This window comes from Gracilinanus agilis, chromosome 4 (genome assembly GCF_016433145.1).
Source record: "Gracilinanus agilis isolate LMUSP501 chromosome 4, AgileGrace, whole genome shotgun sequence".
Classification (NCBI taxonomy): Eukaryota; Metazoa; Chordata; class Mammalia; order Didelphimorphia; family Didelphidae; genus Gracilinanus; species Gracilinanus agilis.
In genome coordinates, this window is record NC_058133.1 from 728,984 (window position 1) to 747,448 (window position 18,465).

Sequence of the window (18,465 nt, forward strand, 5' to 3'; positions counted from 1 at the left end):
GCGGGGGCGGCGGCCTCCCTCTTGGCCTCGGCCTGGGCCCCGGGCCGCCCGCCGGCCGCTCTCTTCCGTCGGCTCCGCTGGGGCGCCCGAGGTAAGGAACGGGGCCGCTGGGGGCACGTGGCGGGCGGGGGAGGGGGATGGGGGATGGGGAGGGAACAGGAGTGGGGAGGGGCCGCGGGGTCCGGATTCGGCGGCGCGCTGCATCCCGGGAGGGGAGGGGGCGAGGGCTGTGTGTGGCGAAGCCCCCACGTGGGGCGGGGTGCGCGCGCTTGGGCTCGCCACCGCCGCCGCGCTTGGGGGCGGGCCGCAGGACGCGCGCACGCTGGGTCACGACCCGACGTGACGGGCCTGCTAGCCGCTGGCGGCCACGTGACACGTAGGAACCCTTCTGGTTTGATGTCAAACTTGGGAGTTGAAGTTCTTTCAAGCGGGTGCGGGGAGATCTGCCCTCCCAGCCCTCCCTCTGTGCCCTTCTCCTCGCTTCCTCGGCCCGGACTGAGACTCTCTGGAGTTCAGCCGCCGCCGCCTCTCCCGTGACTAGCACTCCCCGGGCGGGAGTCGCGCTCGGAGCGCCATGTTGGCTCTTGCTCAGCCTCGCGAGATTTCGCGGGACTAGGCGGTCTCGCGAGACGGCCTGGCTCTCGCGGGAGGGGGCCGGCCGAGACCGGGGCCCTGGCCGGCGGCGCTGTCGGGGTTCCCGGAGCCTGGGGAGCCGCCACTCTTCGGAGCAGGCAAGTGGAGGGGGTGAGGACAGGGGCCGGGCGGGCGACGGGGGCGGTCCTCGGGAGCGGCGCCCCTCCCCCCGCGGGGCTCCCCGCCTCCACGGCGTCCCGGGGGGGAGGGGCCCAGTCGGCCCCTCCCACGTGCACGGAGGGGGTGGGGGGGCGGGGCGCGCCCCGGAGCCTCTTGTGCCCCTTCCCAGAGCGTTTTCACTGCGGACAGACAGGGAAAGGAAGGCAGGCTCTGGCCAGGCCGAAGGGAATTCCGGGGATAACAGCAGAGGTGCTTCTCTGTCCCTGGCCGTCCAGGGGCTATCTGCGAGCGCCTTCTTCGGGCTGGCGGGGCTGACACGGACGTGGCTGCCCCAGGGATCTCCTGCTGGGTGTCACGGAGGCACCACGTTTTACTCCGCCTGTTGGGCGCTCCTCCTCCAGCCTCTAACCCTAAGAGCCCCTTAGGCTGGGCCCACTGACTCCGACCGGCCGTCGGGGGTTTGAGGGAGCCCCAGCTTTGCTCTCTGCCCTTTGGCTTGCCTGGAGCTGGGAGGTGAGCCCCTCCGTGATGCCCGGGGGCAGACCTCTCCCGTGACCTGGGTTCCAGCTTCCTGGAGGCACTGCGGGCAGAGTCGGCCCTCTGTGCTTTACCCCTAGAAGCCACCCCAGCTTTCACCCTAAAGTGACTCCACCCAGACTCGTGTAAGTGTCCAGTGCGGGGCAGGAGCCGTGGGGCTCTGAGAGTTGGGGGGGTTCCTTTCCCACCCCGAGAGCCCTTGGAAAGGACGGGCTCTTGAAGGGACCCTTGGAGCCTGGGAAGGCTGCTTGCCAGGCTCTGATGCCCCTTCAGACATGCCCAGAGAGCTTGGCAACCTGGTCGTGGACTCCCAGACAAAGTGGGCCTTCGGTATGGCCCTCAACCACCCGACTGGGGATTCCTTTCTGGTCCTGATTGGTCTGCATATCATTTCTCTGCTTTCACACAGCAGGCGAGGTCCCTGGTGGGCCTGGCTTCAGCCAGATTCCCCTAGGCCTGGCAGAGGTAGCCTGGGGGGGCTGAGAGACCTTTGTGATGACCCTACTTAGTCCCCCACAGCGACTGACCCCTAGTCATCAAGGAACAGCAGATGCCAGCCAGAGTCTCCACTCCAGCACGCCTCCTGTCCAAAGGGAAACTTGGACCTCTGGGAGGATGGGGGAGGAGAGAAGACGCTGTCCTGCCGCCTGTGTATGGAACGGTGGTCCTGGTCCAGGCTGCACAGTTTGAATGGAGTTGCTGTCACTTCCGGGACTGTGAGAGGAGCAGAAGACCGCAGTGCAGGCCCTACGGGGTTCAATCCTGCTCGCTGAATTTGCACCTTGGGCAGATTTCTGCTTTTAGAAGTGGCTCTCATCAGAGTTAAGGTGCCTCTCACTTCCTTACCCTTGAAGTTGGAGCCCAACAGTTTGCTCCCAAGTTGTCTTCCTGCCCAGTACGCTTTGGTCATTACTTATGCGTTACAGCAGTGACAGCCAAGAGCAACAGCAACAGAGTGCCTGTGCTCCCCTTCCATCTTTGAATCCAGCCTGTGCCCTGGTTCCAAGGCAGAAAGTGGTCAGGTCCTGGCAGCAGGGATTCATGACTTGTCCACAGTCACGCAGCTAGATGCCTGGCTCTCAATCCACCTAGCTGCCCCCACTATGGTTCTCTTTTGAAAGATACTTGCTTGTCTTGGGTCTTATTTCCTGGCCTACCTATTCATCGACATTAGCACTTTTTAAAAAGGAAGAGGGAGTGTCTGCTCAGAGGAAGGGTGGGGAAGGGGCCCCAGTTATAAAGGCCTTCTAGCCAGGCAGAGGATTTTGTCAGGACCCAGAGGTGATGGGGAGCCAGTGGAGTTTATTGAATAGGGGGGGATGGAGGGGGAAGAGACTTAAGGCAGTGAGACCTACCGGCCGGGCTCTTGCCTGCTAGAGGTTGCTATATGGCCCAGTGGATAGAAAACTGTGGACCTGGAGGCAGGGAGACCTGACTCCTATCTGGCCTCTGTTCTTTAGTAGCTATGCCACCCTGCCTGCTTTCATTTCAGCTTCCTTAAAATGAGGCTAATAAAGAGCACTGATGCCCCAGGGTTGTCACGAGGGTCCGATGAGCTCCCATTTGCAAAGCATGATGCCCAGCGTGGAGTAGACATTTAATATGTGGTTGTTCCTTTGCTCTTCCCTGTTTGAAGCAAGGCCAGGGGGATGACTGCGTTCAAGGGAGAAAGGGCTGTGGATGAGAGTCATGGGGGGGAGTGGGGGGCTTGATATCTGACTCTTTCATCTGGGAGACAATCGAGGGAATAAATAAACCCTCGTGAAAAGCACTCTGCTAGGGGCCGAGGCTTGAGACAGAAGAGTCTTGTGGGCTGGGAGCTTACACTGCTGAGGGCAGGTCTAAGGGTACAGTGGCTCAGTCATGGATGTTCTTGCCTTTAAGATCATTTCCCTGATAGAAATCCTACTGGTTTCTGCAGTCGAACTCTACTAGTGCCACGGACCCTGGTCTGTGGGCACCGTGGCTGTAGCACCTGCAGGAGTAGTCATTGGCTTGAATCTCCTGCTTAGGAGTGACTTTCTAGGCCTGTGGCTTGCCCGCCCTGGGCTGGAAGCCTTGCACTTCCGTAGCGCTGAGGCTCCGAACAGGGCTGTCTCGGTCAGATCCTGGGGGTGCCTCCTCTCTCCCTTGGGCACCTTGCTGCTTCTTCCAGGCCGTTGGTGGGAATGATGACTGGAAGGCCTAGAACAGGACCTGTGGCCTGGGAGGTGCCCTGTGGAGTGTTAGGGGGCACAAGAGGGCAAAGGTGCCGCTTTCACCTTTGGAAGTGCCTGGTTGGGGGTGTCTCCCAGGCTTTGCAGGTCTGAGCCTGGAGGTCGGGAGAAGCTTCCCAGCAGCGGGAGGATCGTGGAACCTAGGGGAGCTGTGGAGAGGGCCCACGGTGGGTGAGTCTGACCCAGGACAGGGATCTGAAAAGGAAGTGGGAGAGCCATGGTCAGCAGAACCGAAGCCCAGAGGGGCGCTGGGAGCCGGGCGAGGGAATGAGGTCCCAGAGGAGGAGTGAATGGGGAATGGCAGCGCAGTCGTTTCTGTGGCCAGCTAGTAAATATGTTCGTCGTCATCACAGGAGAATTGGAAACTTCATCCAGGGAAGAAATAGTTTGGGAATCTCATCTCCTTCTTTGCTAATGTGCTTTGACCCACGTGGGGCCTGTGGCGGGTCCTTCTGAGCCAGCGTGTGGTCACGAATTCCTGGTGCCTCCTGGCTCCCTTGAGCTCAGGCGCTGTTTGGGCTTTTGGTCTCCAGGCCCAGGTACTTTCTTTTCGAGTAGACTCAGAAATGTGCAAAAACCTCCGGGATAGCAGTAGTGGAGCACCTGGCCTATAAATAGCTGCATTTCCTTGGCCAAGTCACTTAGTCTAGCAATCGCGGCTTTCTCGGCGCCGAAGTAACTATTGGACTAGGTGAATTCTAAGCTCCCTCTGCCACACTGTGGTCGTCCTACCCCAGAGCTAAAGTCTGCCATTTTAGGCCATCGTCAATGAAAAGAGGTTGGAAATTTCTTCTTTGGAAGGGCGACTTTCCACAGTTCTCTGGGAAATTCATTTCTGTTGAGCCACTTCATCGAGTGTGTCCTGAACTGTGTGGACAGGCTTTATTCTGCCCCGGCCCTGCGTGGGCCACTTGGGGAATACACGAGGCCACGCAGAGTTCGGCACCCGGCATCCCTTAGAGAGTCTTCCCTTTCTTCCTCCTCCATATAGCAATCCCCTGCCGCCAGCTACGCCAGCTACGTTCTGGTGACCCCCCGGGCCGCCTCTGCACCTCCCGCCTCTTCCCCGTCAGCTCTTTGGAGAGCTCCTCAGCTTAACCAGCTCTCTCTCGCTCTTTTCCAATGAGAGAAAATGATGTGGACACAGATGAATAATTTCCTGGCTGGGAGAGAACCCTAACTCTGGGGCTATTGGGAAGGTCCAGGAAAGGAGGTGGAAGCGGAGGAAGAGGAAGGGCATTCCAGGCCTGTGAGATGGCTCTGAGGCTAGAACAAGTAACGAGGGCCAGAAGGCAGAAGCTAGAATGTAGAATGGCCAGAAAGCACAAAGCGGGGAGGGGGATGGTAACGGAAAACCAGTTTGGGAAGATAAAGAAGGGCCGAGCTTGTAAAAAGTGCCTGGAACATCGCAGGTCATTCCTCAAAGTCAGCGATTGATGTTTATTGTTAGAAAATTGTATTGGTTACGTTGACATTCCCAGGTATCTCCCTGCCTCCCGTCCCTGCACTTGAAAAGGCAGCATTTAGCCCCCAAAAGCACACGTGTGTGCGAACAGCGACGTCTTCTGTTTCTGCCTGTCGCTTCTCTCTGGAGGTGGACGTTCACGAGCCGTTCTTGAAACTCGAGTTCTGTAACTGCACATCATATTTTCTCGCTTCTCCTCGTTTGGCTTTTGGAGAGGGGAACGCCGTAGCTGGACTTTTGCTTTGGCTATAGAGGGGAGTAAACTGGAAGCGAGGACGATTGGGGCCATCCAAGGCAAGGGAGAGCTGAGATTCTGGCCTAGAGTGGAGAAAAGGGACGAGAAGCCTCAGTTCCTTTAGGCGTCTTTCCCTCACATGATTGTGGCTGTGCTGACCTGCGCGTTGGAGAATCGAATCTAGATCTCTGGCATTAGGAGTCCTCTCTGGCCTTGGGAGGCCCCACAGATGTGAGCCTCCCTCCTCTTCCATTCATTTTGGGGTTTCTGATGGCTGGAGTGTGTGTGCTCTCTCCCTCGTCCCTTTCATATCTCTCCGTCGCCTTCAGTGTCTGTTGGAAGGCAGGCCTGCCTCTGCCGATAGGATTTTCATGCCTTTTGAGCCTCGATGAGTTCGCATCTCTTCCAGCTTTACATCTGCGAGCCTGTCAACACGAGGATCTTGGGGGATCCCACTCGGGTCGAAGCCTGTCATCCAGGAATTCCTTAGAGCCCCAGAGAACGCTGGAGGAGCTCGTGTCTGGGCTTTAGCATCAGTGACTCCATTGAGGAAAGCTGCTCCGCTGACACAGATCAGCGCCCACTCTGGAGCTTACCGTCCTAGAACGCTGCTAGGCGGTTTGCGTATGGGGGAGATGGCTGCCCTTATTCTGGCAGAGACAGGACTTGCAGGCAAGCAGCTTCTCTGGCCTCTGAAGCTCTCACATGGAGCAGGACAGTATTGGAGCTATTAGAAATAAAGGTTTTTATTTTGAAAAGAGGTTGCAAGTCATCGAGAGGCCCACCAAGTTTTCCAGATTCAGTCTTGACTTTCCCGCCCCTCCTATTCAGTTCTCTGCCCAGCTTATTAGCCGAAGAGAAGGGAGTGCAGGTGCCCTCTGCTGTCTTGGACTCTCTCAATGCTTCCACGGCCACCACATTGCTGGGGTAGCTCGTGATCGTTCTGGCAGAGGCCGCCGAGAACCCCGCATCCTTTTCAGATGAACTGCCTTCTTTTGGCAGCCCCTTCGAACCTGGAGCCTTGGTTCAGTTTGGTCTAATAGTCTTTTTGGAGCAGCTTTGAGTTTTCGGCAGATCCATTAAACGTGTCATCCGGACCTTTGTGCAAGACTCCCCATGATGGGCAGAGCCAGGGGCAGCCTCCAGAAGCACTCCGCGAAGTGTCTTCCAAGCTGAAACAGAACCGTCAGGAACTCCCAGTGAGCCTTTCTCCTCTACATGTCAACAGCGTGGCGGGATTTGAAATGCATGGGGCACCCCTAGTTTAAAGGTACTCTGTGAAACAGACTCTCCTGCCTTGGAGGCTGCTAGTGGCTCTTTGATCTCCGGGTTCCCTTTTTCTACTCTGCGCTGGAGGTGCCCCACTCCCAAGTGGCTTTCCTCCTCCGGCTCCTTACTCTTCCCTGTTAGCGTGGCTCTTCCGCCGCGGGCCGCCTCTGGGCCTTTCCTTTCTCTCTGTATTCTTGGCCATCTCATTTAGTCCCTTGACTTTACCACCTCCACTCTGCAGTTAACTTTAAGAACATGATTTTTTTTTAATTAGTTGGCATTCTTTATAAGTGTCTCAGCCTCTCTCTTTTCTCCCCGCATCATAGAAGACATTATCCAGGAGACACGTGTGTGTAGACGGTGTCTTTCATGGCTCCATATTTTAGATCATTCTTTGGCGGTCGCACTCGATTTATTCTTCAAATATTAAATCTCTGCAGTTAACTCTTTAAAAAAAATGAAACTCTCACCTCCCATCTTAGAATCAATACTGTGTGCTGGTCGAAAGGCAGAAGAATGATAAGGCTTAGGCAGTAGGGGTTAAGTGAGTTATCCAGGGTCACAATGCCTGAGGCCAGATTTGAACCCAGGGCTTCCCATCTCTAAGCCTAACTCTCATTCCGCTGAGCCACTTAACTGCCCTCACAGTTAACTCTTCAAGTTTTATGTCCTGCCCTCTGTTCTAAGCTCCAGACCTAAGAGGATTCCTCGTGCAGAAGGAATCGCTCCTTGGATCTTACTACGTCAGTAGCTTCCGTGCCGCACGGCCATGACAGGTCTCATTATCCCTGAAACTGGTGGCTAAATCCCAGGCACTGGCTCCTCCTGGGTTTTCTCTCTTTGCTGCCTCTTGTGCCCGCTCACTGTCGGGATACTCCAAGAGTTCGGGCCTGGCCCCTTTTCAGCTCCCCTTGGTGCAGTCTCGCCCCGCACGGACGCCCTCTGCATGTACCTGGTCAGTCTTGGTGCTGGGGGTGGAATTGCAAATTATGAGGCTGAGATCCGGATTGGGAAGGATTGCGGAGAGTGCGGTGCAGGAGCTCCCCTGAGAAGGGGGCGAGCTTAGAAGGCGGTGGTGGGTCTGGACGTGTTTGAAGAGAAGAGGGGAGAAACTGGCTGATAAGAGGCTGCAGAGGAGGCCTGCAGGTGCAGCCTGGCCAAGCAGACGGGAGCAGAAAGGGCCCGTGTCGAGGCCTCGTCTGGGCAAGGTGGGCAGGGAGTTCTGAGATGAGAGTGCGACAAGACAGGGGTCTTCTCGGCGAGTTAAGAGGGGAAAAAGGAGAGCGAAGGGTGGGAGGCCGCAAGAGGAAGGAGCTGGGAAGAGTTCAGTTCTCGGGGTGTCGGGGAGCCAGGAGGGAAGAGAAGGGACTGCTTCGCTCTGGTGAGGATCTGTAATAATCAAGTCAGTGAGGTCGGGGCTTCTTCCAGCAGCTGGGGAGGTGGATGGGGCGAAAACTTGTCTCAGACCTGGAGAGCAGAGGACGTTGTGGAATTGTGCTCAGAATAGCTAGCGGCTTGAGACTGGAGGAGAAGGACTCGCAGGTTTGAAAGGCGAGGCAGAGGGAGGGATCTGGGAATGGAGAGCGTCGCATCGCTGTCCCTGCATGAGCTCTAGCTAGTAAAGTCCCCAGTTACAAGGGGAGGAGGGGGGAGATGGGGAATCGGGTGCTGTGAGAAAGGAGGGAGCATCGAATCTAGGAGCTGGTGGACTTACAGCCTCAGGAAGTTTGGGGGAAAATGATTTTCATGGTTGCTGAGCGAAGGAAGTAAAGGGAAGGTCTGGAAGTGCTCTGGAGCCTTTGGGCCTCTCTCCCAGGACCCCATTGGGCACGTGCACAGAAAGCTTCTCTTCTGCTTCTCGAACCTGTTGAGCCTTTGACAAGAAGTGAACAGTGTGAGTTTTTGGTCCTCTGGAATACGCGTCGGTCGTCGCACTGCTCGGATCAGTTTTTAAGTCTTTCAAAGGGCCTTTTTTTCAAACAGTTGTGGGTGTAGCAGTTCTTTGCAGGGTTCTCACTTCTTTCTGCCACAGTAATTTTTTCATTTTGGTTTTTAGTTTTATTTTGAACTTAAACACTGAAACAGGCCTGCACTGCCTTCCTGCCCCGTTCCGACCAATGGAAACTTCTCAGCCAGCAGTCAGTTAAGGTGAACTTCCACAGTGACCATATCCAGAAACGGCTCTCCAGAGCCCCACCCAGCCGATCATCGGATTGCTCTCGTTCTCTTGCTTCCACATACCTAAAACTACTGAAACAAAAAATTCTTTTTTTTATGCCGTTAACATTCCTCTGCCACGGTTTATTCAGCTGTTGTCCAGCCGGCGAGCACCCCTTGGAGATTTTTTTTCCTTTTCGGAACCAGGTGGCTTCTTTTGTTTGCGGCTCTTCCCTCCCAAATATCTCCTTCCCTCTTATTACCCTTCTTCCCCCTTGTTTCCCTGTGAGTCGCATGTGTTCCCATCCCAGTCTGTGTGTGTGTGTTTTCTCTCCTCCTCGGCCCCTTTCAGCTGAGTGAGGTTTTCCTGGTGCCCCCTTCCCCTGTCCTTTCCTTTCGCTTGGTGTCCTCTTAGGCCCTCTCGAGAACAGAAATAGCCCGTTCTTCTTCTTCCTTTCTCTATTAACGCAGGCCTGTTCCAGCCTTCCAATTAAACAATTAGGCCACTCCCGGGCTCTTGGATGTTCAACTTTCTTGAACTCCCTTGAAAACGTCACCAAACGTTCTGAAGGGTCGCTCACTTTTTCTCTTCTAGAATTTGAATGCTCTACTCGCTGCTCAAGTACGTTGACCTTTTAGCCTTTGTATTTGCTTTTCTTTTTTTCCCCCCATTTACATGTAGAGACAATTTTTGACATTTTGGAATTCAAGTTTTCTTCCCCATCTGCCCCCCAGGTGGTGAAGAGTCTGATGTAGGCTCTACCTGCCCTCCCCTGTGACTCGGATTTCCATCACGGGTACAATAGAAATCTCACGAAGGAAATGCAGTGGAAGGGGCAGGCTTTGATCTGCCCTCCGACCCCAGCAGTTCCTCCTTTGGCTGTGGAGAGCATTTTCATCCTGGGTCCCTCGAGCTTATCTTGAAGACTTGCTTTGCTGAGAATGGCTTAATCTTTCAGAGTTGATCGTAGTATAGAATATTTCATTTGCCGTAGACATCGTTCTCTTGGTTCTACTCTGGGCGCTTTGCATCAGTTCATAGGAGTTTTCAGGCTTTCCTGAACTCATCCTGTTCATTATTTCTGGTGGTGCTGTCGTATTCCATTACCGCCACATACCACAGTTTGTCCATCTGTTCCCCAAGTGATGGGCAACCCTTCAGTTTCTCTTCTTTGGCACTATTAAAAGAGCTGCTACAACGGTCCATTCCCCTTATCTCTGATCCCCTGCATTTGCTTCTCAAAGTTCCTTCTGGGTTCTAATCTCTTCATTAGAAATGCCTCCAAGTTCAGTATTTTATTAAAGATCCATTCAGTTGTGCACAGTAACATATTCTCGGTCCAAAGTCTGTCCTTTTTGCCTTGTGGTATTCCAAGCTGTCTTGTTGTTTATAGTAGAAGCTGCCAAATCTTGTGGAATTCTGACTGTGGTCCCTTTGCATTTGATTGCTTCTGTTTCGGCTATTGCCGTATTTCGCCTTTGACATGGGAGCTCTCTATTTTTGCAGTGGCATTTCTAGGTCTTTTCATGAGGTGATCAGTGGATTCCTGCCATCTTGCTTTGGCTTCTGCTTTAAGTACAGAGATCTGGGTAGTTAGTTCCCATTTGTGATTTTTTAAAAAATAGACTGCGAACCCATAAAAGGTTTTCAAGGAGCCCCATGATTCTTTTTAAATTTAGTTTATTTATTTTAGTGAATTAATTTAGAATATTTTTCCATGGTTACATGATTCACGTTCTCCCGTAGCCAACCAGCAGTTCCGCTGGGTTTTACATGTGTCCTCGATCCAGACCTATTTCCATATTATTGATAGTTGCCCTGGGGTGCTCCTCTCCAGTCTCCATCCCCAGTCCTATCCCCATCGACCATGTGGTCAAGCACAGGTTTTTCTTCTGATTTGTTTCTCTTCCTAAAGATGGCCAAAAGTAGATTCTGGAAACTGTTGCCCATTGAACTCCAATTGATTTCTGGCAAAGTTCTGGAATGTGTTTACGTAGACATTTTTTCTAGTGTCAATTGGTCACCGGCAGCCAACGCTGTTTTCCTGAATTCATTCCAAATGAACTTCATTCCTTTTTTGAAAAGGTTGTAAAAACCGGCAGAGAAGGAAAATGTAATAAACACGCGACGTCGCTCTTGGCCCGGCGCTCGTCTAGTCTCCATTTTTCCAGCCGGTTTCATGATCTATTTCTAGTCAAGGTGGAAAACTGTGGACTGAGGATTTTATAGTCAGCCCGACTTGGAGCTGGTTTTGACTACTCAGACCCAGGGAGCCGTCGACGGGAGCCCGGCGTTATCTGGGAAGGAGGGTTGCTGGTGGCGGGCTTCAGGGTGGTGGACCTCGGCCCTTTCCAACATCTCTGCCAACAGCCGAATGACACGACGTGCTCATCATTTTCGGGTAATGCTCACTGGAAGTGCGGGTAGGTCATATGTTGGAGAGCAGAAGCAGGATTCAGTTGAAATTTTCCAGTGATACATATGAATTCTTTGCATTGAAAAAAGCAAGAGAACGTCTCAAGTAGACTGTCGAGGTGGGACCAGGGAGACGCTATAATCTCCTTGAACACTGGTAGTTCGTGATGGTGTAGACTTAAATCTTTTGACATTCTTATCACTGCTCAGCTGTCCCCCCTCTCCTCCCCTTTCCTTTGGGGAGACAGTTACGTACTGGATTTATTTATTTACATTTGTTTTAATCGGTCACAATCCATGTTCTCATCCCCCAACCCAACTGAGAGCCCAAGAAAAACAAACCCATTACAAATATACACGATCTTTCCATGTCGGCCATCACGTAAAAAAAAAAAAAGTCTGCATCCTTGAGTCCTTCGCCTCTTTTTTGGGGGGTGGATGCCATGTTTCATCATTTGGTCGTCACACTGATTAGAGTTGACCACAGTGATATTTCTCTCTCTCTCTCTCTCTCTCTCTCCCTCACACACACACACACACGCACGCACGCACACGCACATACACGCACATAACTTGGTTCATTTTCTGATAGCCGTCCTTTGCTACCCGGAGGGCAGAGCAAAATCTTCTGCATCCCTTTTCCAGAGGACTCCAAATCTTCAGCCAGCTCTTCATTTCCAGCCACCGTTCTCCTTGTGTTTCACAGGCTCCACTCCACAAACATATGGCTCCCTCCCTTCTGCGTCCTTTTGGGTATTGTATTCCTCATTAGATTGTCAGCCCCTCCAGGGCAAGACTAGCTTTATCTTATTGAATTTTATCTCCTTACTCTCTTTAGGAGCTGTGTTCCCTTTTCTTCTATTTTTCCCAATTTCTGACTTAGAATATTTCTTGTTGCCCAGTGAAGTCATTGACTCCTCTTCGGTCCATTCTAATTTCCCCCCTGCTTATGGGAAATTCCGCTCACCCTCTCTGCCCCTGACTCCCCCAGCAGGCGGGCGGGCGGTTTGTAGCACCTTGGACAGTTCTCTGCTCTTGGGAGTCACTAGCCCATTCTTTTTTTCAGTGATCTTCTTGGGTAGGTGCCTAGAAATAGGATCTCTAGGCCCAAGGATACGGCGATTTTAGTCACTTCATTTGCACAAGTGCAGATAGACTGTAGCCATTCTCGGGTCTCCCAGTAATGCCTTAAAGGCTCGCCTGTCTCTGTGTAGCCCCTCCAGGCTTGTTTCTGAGCGATTTGGAGTTTCATTTGATTATTCAGAGTCGGCAGTTCCTTTGACTCGTTCATTAGGATGAATGTCTTTTAGGCCTACTTGTCACTCCAAACCTTCATCTGAAAAGTTTGCTCCAGTCATATTTTTCCTAGTTGGCTGCTTCCTTCCTTAGCTCAGATGCATTAATTGGGTTATTAGAGAAGTTGTTGTATGGCCGGTTTTCCTTTGGTTGTCTCTGTCCCCTCGGTGGTTAAGAATTCCCTACTCAGACCTATGAAAAGCTATTCAAAAACTCAGATTTTCCAAAGGCATCTGCAGTTTTCTCGTTAACATCCGTTTTTAATCTTTGGCGCGATGTTGGTTTTAGCTGAACTTCCTCAGGCCTGCTTTCCAGCCCCCTCAGTGCTCTCGCTATTGGGTGACGGATGGGCCTCCTTTTTCATGTAGTCTGGGGTCTGCCAGCTCATTGCCGCCTCCCCTCCTTTTTCTTTATGGCCCAAATCTTCTCTTCCTCCAAATGAATTTGCTTTCTTGCTGATCCCAGGTTGTCCCTTACCTTAACATTTCCTTGGTGTGGACTCACAGTCTCCTCTCCAGGCCTTTGTTTAACACTAAGCTGACCAAACCCAAAAGACAAAATACGTTTGGCGGCCTCAGCTGGCGGTAGGGCCTGTTTTCTACCATTTGTCCTTTAGATCGAGAAAAGCAGATCTCGGAACCCAACCATCTGCCCTGGGAACCATCGTACCGTCGGTATTCCTGGAAGAACGGGGTCTCCTGTCGGCTGGGCCGATTTCCGTGGCAGGGCTCTGCCGTCTTCCCGCCTGTGGATGTGATTTCCAGACTCAGACTCCTGTTTGGTGTCCGTCCTGCCTTTTTCTCTGTGGAGGTAAAGAAGACAAATCTTTGGCTGAGAGACATCAGATTCAACTCTGGATTCTCTGCAGGTTGTGAGATGGATTTTCCATGTGGTGATCCGGATTAGTTAGATCAAAGCCAAGCTTGGCATGGAGCGTCCTCATACGTTTGCCCTCTTGTTGATTTCTACAGGCATCCTTATTGGTTGCCGAGTTCTCTTGGGAGTAGAAGAGGGAAACTTTGTGCGACGGCCTGCAGGGTGGCCTCTGGAGCCGAGGAGCGCCGGGACTTCCTGGCCGCGAGCCCACTTTGGCAGTGATGTGAAAATAGGCCGCGTCTGGTGTAGCATCTAGCTGAGTTAGCAACTTCTAATTTTTCAGCTGGCCGGGAAAAAGGCAGCAGAAAGCTAGAGACTCTTACACAGTTGGACTCGGTCCTGGTAGTTCAGCAGCAGCACCTCATGCCTGAATTTCCTCTCCATGGCTGTTGCTTTTTTGGATTTTTTCCTTCTTCTCAACTCTGCCCACTGAAAGCAACCAGAGCCCTAGGCCGTAGATTCTCCGTGAAATGGATTTGAAATTGGACACTTCTTTTAAGGTTCTTTGAGCAGGGAAGACATCATTAGAATACGGGATCGTGCCGGGCTTTTTTGGTGGGACGCTTGTCAGCGATGGGTAAAGCTCCGATTAGGCCTCAGCCACAGTTTCCTTCTGTGACCTTAGATTAATCACTTAACCTCTGACTGCCTCGTTGTCTTCTGTACAGTTGAAGAAAATAGCCCTTCCTTATGTGCAGGAAAGGCTTTGCGAACCGTCCAGTGCTAGAGAGATGCGAGCTGTTGGCTCACTTGCAGCATTTGGCCCGCCCTCTTTAACAGCAGAAGTGCTAACTTCTCCCTAAGGAGGGGTCCATTTTGGGGAAAAAGAGGATTCATTTCTTCCCCGAGGTGTCCAGACTCTCCCCAACATCCCTGACAAATGGTTGTGCCACCCTCGGTGAAGACTTCCGGCGGGGTGGGGAGCCACCCGTTGGACTTTGAGGTAACTCAGATATGGACATACTCTTTTTTCACCCTTGCCTTTCACCTTAGAATCAATACTGTGTATCAGTTCCAAGGCAGAAGAGCAGCAAGCAGTAGAGGTTCTCCCATTGCCCAGGGCCACAAAATTCAGAGGACCTCCTGTCTCTGGCTGCCCCCCAGGGACTCTTCTGAGACTGTAGCTGCTAAAGACTCGTAAACATTTGTTGTAGATTCCTTTTTGCTCTTTGGGAATATACAGTGAGCAATCCATGAGGTTTGCTGTGCCTTGATGGGTCTTTCGTGCTGACGGTTAAAAGGCAATGTTGGAGCAGGAGCAATTAGGAGATTGGGAATCCCTAGACAGTAGGAAGAACGTTCTAGAGCTCCAAGTCTAGTAATGAGTTAAAATCTGTATAGTTCAGGAAGGAGCACCTGTAGCAATAGAGTAAGAAAGTCTCTCTCCTCTTTTTGTCTCCTTTGTGGATTTCTAGTCTAAGTTTAGTATTATAGGCTCTGTAAGAATTTAAAATTTAGGTTTTATGCTAAATATGAATGTTCTAAAGTAATATTTTGGTTGTTGATTAAAAATTATTATAGCTTAAGTCAAAACGACTTAGCAGCCTTATTCATTCATTCATCCATTTATTTATTTGTTTATTTGCTTGTTAGCTCCTCCATTCATTTATTTGCTTGCTTGCCCACTCACCCATTCATTTATTTATTTAATTTCCAGGCCAGCCATTTATTTATTTGTTTGTTCATTTGCCCATTTATTTGTTTGTTTGTTTATTTATTTATTTGATCCCTTAGCTTCTGTGCATTAGCTCATAGGTGGAAGAGTGGTGGGGGTCAAGTGACTTGCCCAGGGTCACACAGCTGGGAAGTGTCTCAGGCTGGCTTTGAACCTAGGACCTCCCGTCTCTAGGCCTGACTCTCAATCCACTGAGCTACTCAGCTGCCCCCAGCAGCTTTATTTAGAAAGAAGTTGAAAGAGTGAAAGTGGGAAAATGTAGCTAAAGAGACAGATTTTAACAAGCCTACCAACCGTTCTCTGGTGAATTGAGCCTTATCCCTTAAGCTAGAAGTCCAGTGGTGTCTTCAGCCAGAGTTCCACCAATGCAGCCTCTTCCAGAAAAGGAAGGCCTCTCTGGAACCAGTCTCTCCAGAAGTCAGAAAAGGAAGGCTTGCTACTCACCCAGCAAGCCAATGCAGGATCCAGGCAAAGAGTCTCCTCTTTCAGTCTAGCTCACTGATGCAGAGTTTCCAAAGACAAATTCCAAAGGAGAAGTCTGAAGGAGAAGCCCCTTGGACAGAAAGTTCAGGACTTTTTATAGTCATTTTCCCACGTCACTTCCTATCCCCCCACTTTATGGGAACCAATTGCAGTCTTTCAGTTTGTCTAGCACTGCCCAGGGGCAGGGCAGCGGCCTCTGGAGTTGTCACCCACTCTAGCAAGTGACTTGCAACACTCTTAACTTAGTGTCAAGTAGAGGTACTTGAAGTTCTTGATTTGATAGCTAAAAAAAGGCAAGGGGAGCGTTAATCCTAGCTTTACAGTTTAGAACCTCCACATATATCTTTGAGGGGGAGCCCCTCTGCCTCCTCCAGGACACTCTGGCTTGAATGGAAACTCTCTTCTGTCTCCAGACTTAGTGTTGGAATCTTCACCGTAAGCCCTATAGTTGGATCCGAGCTGATGATGGACAGTTGCTTAGGCTCTTATAAGGCTAGTGGGAGTTGTTTCTATTCCTGCTTGTTCCTCAGCCTCACCCTAGCAAGTCCTTTAATGTTTCTGCCCAATCAGCAACCCTTCCGACGTATTTCTCTAGAAGCTGCTCGCTCTTTTCTGGATTTCACCTCCATGCCCAGCAGGTTTGATCAAAGAAAGTTCTTTCCTCAATAACAGCTTTCCTGGTTTGTTTGGGTCCTGTGAGAGGCATCGTTTTATTTGAATTGTTGGGTTCCGTTGTTTTGGATGCTCTCGGCTAGTCTGTTCCACTGATTTGGTTTGAATCAGTACCAAGTAGTGGGCTAGAGTATTGCTGCTTCTTACCCTAGTTTGAGGTCTGTAAGTGCCACAATATTATTCTGGGGCTACAGGAAAAGGCAAAGGACCCTTCCTGCCCTCAGTGGACAAGACAAGCCGTACACAGAAGAAAGAGAATGTCATTGCCAGAGGGAAGGCAGTGGAGTTGAGAGCGTGTGGAAGAGACTTCCCGTAGAGGTGGGGATTTTAGCTGGGATTTAAAGGAAGCCAGAAAGCTTAAGAGTTGGGAGGAGAAGGAAGAGGCAGCGGGATGAGGCCTGAGGGATAGCCAGAGCGAATGCTTGGAGCTGTGGAACTGCCAGGAAGCCATCAGGGTCTCTAGACTGAAGAATACGTATTGGGTGTTGGTGTAAGGAGACTAAGAGGTAGGAGAGGGCCGGGTGAGGAAGGGCTTTGAGGAGGGGCATTTGTTTTAGGAAAAACACTTTAGTGACTGAATGGAGAATGGATTGGAGTAAAGGGGGAGACTTGGCAGGCAGCTCTCCCGCACACAGCAGCCTTCGCAGTAGTCCAGGTATGAGGTGATAAGGACTTACATACCAGGGTGGTGCCAGGCTAACAGGAGAGAAGGGGCAACATTCGAGAGGTGCCACAAAAGGGTAATCACCAGGCCTCGGCGCTGTATCGAATCTGGGGGGTGAGAGAGAGTGAGGAATCCTGGATGACTCCTAGGTGGGAAGCCTGAGGAGCTGGGAGGATGACGTGGGGAGATGAGAGGTGGAGACGCCTTCGGTTCGGGATGTCTTTGGGACATGTAGTGGCGCTTGGGGCAGGATAGGTAGATTTGAAGGGCTCCAGAATAGAGAGGAGGATGAGATCCGTGGAGCTGATTGATCCCCAAGAGAAAAGGTATGACAAGGACCCTAAACAGAGCACCGGGAGATGCCTAAGCCTGGTTAGAAGGCATGCGCTGGGTGAGGCTCCAAGACTGAGGAAGAACAATCGGGTGAGAGGAGAGCCAAGAGAGAGGGGCGTCCAAGCGCAGAGAGGCCTTCCGCAGTGTCGAGGAGGACAAGGCTCGAGCTGAAAGGGATCTACCGGCTCTTTGCGCCCTTTAAGGAAAGCTTTGTAATTTGTACATTGCCAGATGTGTTGATGAATGTGTTGCCAAATTATTTTCTATAGTCTGGAGTTGTTTGGGATGGCATTCACTTCTCTTTCTGTTTTTGGTGCTTGGATTTTGCTAGTCTAGAAAATGCTGTCAATTTTGGGTGGTTTAGACTGCCGTTTGCCACCTTGCGGAGTCTACGGTTGTTTCAGCTAATATCTTTGCTGCTTCCTTGGGGTTTTCAGGGTTGAACAGCATAGAAATGGGCAGAGAATTGGTCTCACTCAGAGCCAAGGAAAGTTGCACTCATTTCCTGCCGCTGATAAAATGGTTGGGGGACCTCGGGCGGATCACCAAACCTTTGAGGGCCAAAAGTAGCCCAAGGGCGGTCAGTCTGCACTGCTACTGAGAATTGCTGGCACCAAGGAAATGCTAGTCCCATGTATGTGAGCATCTAGTCCTTTACAAGTCAGATCTCGTTTGAGAGCTGGGGCTATTTTGTGGATGAGAAAGCTGAAGCAGACAGATGAAATGACACAACTAACAGGCAGGAAAGGATGTGTGTCTGGATTTGAACTCTGGGCTTCTGAACTCCAGGTGAGCCGAGCACCTCAGTCGACTCCTAATGTTTATAGGGTTGAGGGTGTAGAGGAGGATTCAAAAGACATCGATTCTGATTCCTGCTGGTCCCGGTCCTACCCTGTCCACAGTCTAAGATAACTTTTCCCCTCTTGTCTCTAAGGAGTGTTTAGGACAAAAAGGCATGGAGACGAGGCCTGCCGTGTAGTCTCCTGGATTCCTTTGAAGCCGGTGTTTGCTATTTACTATGTTAGCCCTTTTTAAGTTTGCGGCACTTAAATCGTGGCTTCATTTGGAGGGATGCTGGCAAGCAAGGGTGGAGGGATGGCAGCTGGAGAGAGTTTCTGTGCCTTGGCGTAGGCTTGGGTGCTGGGCACTGTGGACTCTTCAGGGCAGAGTTGGGGCTGAGTTAGGGAGAAGGTTTGCTGGGGTAGAGCCTTTGGGAGAAGGCAGTCGGCCTGGCCTCGGTCTCTCTTGGTTGATAGCTGGCAACAGTAACGAGGTTCCTTTGGACTTGGAGCAGAGTTTGGGGACTTAGGATGGGCAGAGAGAGTCTGAATTCTTGCTGAGATGACTGGTTTTCCTGGGTGCTGTTTGCGCCAATGAGTTAGAGCAGCGATTCCCAAAGTGGGCGCCATCGCCCCCTG

General features: G+C 51.6%; 1 protein-coding gene across 2 annotated transcripts in view; it reads left to right on the top strand.

Annotated features, from left to right (window-relative positions):
* The first annotated feature begins 62 nt into the window (after positions 1-62).
* Positions 63-18,465, top strand: part of ZZZ3 (zinc finger ZZ-type containing 3) — a 68,855-nt gene continuing 50,452 nt past the window's right edge. For both annotated transcript variants that reach the window (XM_044671864.1, XM_044671865.1), the window contains exon 1: positions 63-91. The gene's annotated coding sequence lies outside the window, so the exon portion shown is untranslated. The remainder of the gene's footprint in view (positions 92-18,465) is intronic.